The following is a 3,000-nucleotide window of genomic DNA, read 5'->3' as shown; positions in this document are numbered from 1 at the left end:
GGTGGGCACTGGGGAGGCAGGAGCCGCTGGAAGCCATGCTCAGGGTTAGCATCGCTAAATTTAAACTGTGCTCTCCTGCTCTGGGATCAAAGGACACGGGCAGTAAAGGGCACTGGGAAGGGAGAGCAAGGAGCTGTATATATTGTTCTTCTCCATCCTCCCTGCCAACAGCGCTGCCCTTTCCGATCCTGATGTGGAGCGAGGGGGGAGCACCAGGCTCGTGCAGCAGGACACGGCGTCCCCCTGCTCCCACCTCCGATTGCTCTGGAAGGGGCAGAGCAGGAGCCAGTGAAGCTGCTGCCGGTGCTCTCCAGAGCATCATCCCTGCTCGCTGTGCAGAGCCACAGCAGTGGGCGCGTGACTGGAGACCAGAATAGACGCTGCTTGTGTGAACGCTACAGAAATAGCGAGTGGTGACAATGTTTTGAGAGAGGAATCTCTCTGTGATCTGTGAGCGGGGAGGCAGCGCAGGATTAGGGGTTTTCAAGCACACCAAGCTCCAGGAGCAAAGAGGTGCAGCTGCCAACCTGAAATCAGGCTGTAGCCCCTGCAGCCGCCCGCTGCAGCCTGTGCGGGACAAAAGCAGCGGTGTGAGGTAGAAAAAAAGCCCGTGAGCCTTTGCTGTAAAGAAAGTGGCTGCAGGAATGAGTCCAAGTAAAGGTGTGGGAAGCTTCCATCCATTTATGTAATCATAGTTGTTATCATAGTAAGTGTAAATAACTGAATGAGTTCAAATTTAGTATTTGACAACACTGCCTCTTTGTGAGTACACACTGAGTTCTTGTGGAGAGCCCTTATTTCATCAGATAAGCTAACAATATTTTAAACAATCCTTTAGGCATTTACTTAGGCCCATATTTTGTGATTTTTCTCACTCCTGGAAATGAGGGCTATGGTCTCCCAGGCGTGAGGCCTCCTACGAGTTCATGTGTTAGGAAATCGCTTGAATCAAAGAATGTGGCAGTTTGGCAGCTTGCCTCCTACTGCACCGCTATAGCCTGTAACAATAGCAATAACGTGAGGAAAGGAGGAAAAAGCTGCTTTGCACCTTGTCAGCCCAAGGCAACAAACATCCAGGCTAACCTTAATTTATTTTTAGAGGATGTGGCAGCCCTCAGTGCCATCTGAGACCGTCGGCAGAGCCGCGACCCACCCGGCGGAGCTGAGGACGATGCCCCCCCCGGGGTCTGCGGGCGCCGTGCGGGTGGGCTGCAGGCAGGAGAGGCTGCTGGGCGGGGGGAGCTGAACACCTTGGGGCTGGAGGAGGGTTTTCAAGGGCCTGGAGACAGCTGGTGCTCAGAAATAGATCAGAACAAGCCTTTCTATCCAGAAAGGAAGAAACAGTGAAAAGCCAGTTCAGAATAGCATCTTCTGTACAGTCCTACTCACACACTTTTTAATGAGATGAGTGCTGGTCTTAGCAGACAAATGACCTCAGTTCACTCACAGCTCAGTGCTAGCGATTCAATAGCTTCTCTTAACGAGGAAATTATGATCTTTGTTAGGGAATGTGGAATCTAGCAGGTGCACGGTATTAAATAATGAAAAAGCATCTTTGCCAGTGCCAGGGCTGTGGTGGTGCAGTGCCAGGGATGCGCGGGGCAGGGCGGGCGCTGCGGGAGCGCTTCCGTTCTGCTTGGCCTGGCAGAGCACGGGGACGCTTGTGCCGTGGGGCATTTTGGCTCGGGCTGCCGGGAGGGGGCTCTGGCTTTATTGGGCGCCGTTGTGGATTCTTCCCTGAGCCTGCCCTTGGAAGGGAGCGGGCACAGGCTGCTCAAGTCGACGCCTTCCACCGTGCCGGCAGGTTTGAGCGGCGCGCACCGTCAGAGAGCTCTGGCCGGAGTCCAGCGCGGGTCACGCATCTCTAAATCACCGGGAGCTGTCTCCATCGCTCCATGAGTCACTTCCTAGTGCTGAGTTTTAGCTCATTAGTGCAATGGTGCATTAAAATGAATCTCAATAAAAAGGCAACGCTGATTTTTTTTTTTTAATTTCCCCCCCCGCCAGATTCTCAGGTTCGTTTTTGCCTTGACTGGGGCAGAGGGAAGGGCCAATATTCTGCAAAATTCTGTCTGGATCCAGGGTGGGGCTTGGCGCAGCCAGACAGCTTCTGTGTCTGTCTGTCTGTCTGGCTCAGAGCAATGGCCGCTAGAGTCCCTGTTGATTTTCAGCCTCGTAATCTGTTCTCTGTAATTTAACATTAGTGTTGCAGCAGTGATGAGCTAAGGATGTAGGCTAATTAAAGTTTATAGTGAAATGCACTGGTTTTCTATTAGAGTATCCAATATAGAAAACGGACAAGCTTTAGGGCACGAAGATTCTTGTTTGGGTCTGAAATAGGAACAAGAAGCTTCACACCAGATGAAGACTGGAAAAAAATTCAGCTGCAGTTTAATGTAATTATGGCAACAAATTAGTTTGGAGGAAAAAGTTAGTAAGCACCTGTAAAATTAAGTATTATAAATTTCATGTATTACTTCAAATTTGGGAGCTTTAAATAGTGTTACAACCATCGCCTGATTTCACAGGGTTGGAAATAAGTTTCTTGCTGTGCATTCAACAGAGAAGTGGAGCTGTCACTTGACAGATGTGAATTGCACAGGTTATGGTTTGGGTTCAGGGAGTTTTCTACCGTCCTTTCTGTTGCCTTTCAGCATTGTGTGTTTTGTGCGTGAGAATGCCCAACGCGGTAACTTCTGTTCTGAGAACAGGATATTTGTGTATGTACCACTTCTAAAATAAGCACAATCATAGACATGTATTTCAAAAGAAATGTTAAAAATAAATAATTTGAAATCTGTGCTGTGTAGCTGGATTATCCTTTTCTTTTTGAGCCTTTATTTCAGTTGCCTCTTTTTTCCACCAGCCAAACCTCACTCCCCTTGGAGATGCTCGGGGGTGGTGGGATGCCCGGGTCACTTCTGCGTTCACACTCACCTTCTGCCAAGACCGAGCCATGCCGTTCCCTCTGAGCAACGCCGTGCTAGCACAGGAATTTGG

Source organism: Apaloderma vittatum, unplaced genomic scaffold, assembly GCF_000703405.1.
Source record: "Apaloderma vittatum isolate BGI_N311 unplaced genomic scaffold, ASM70340v1 scaffold4073, whole genome shotgun sequence".
NCBI classification, from domain to species: domain Eukaryota; kingdom Metazoa; phylum Chordata; class Aves; order Trogoniformes; family Trogonidae; genus Apaloderma; species Apaloderma vittatum.
The sequence above is the reverse complement of the archived record's forward strand: the minus strand, read 5'-3'. Positions refer to the sequence as shown.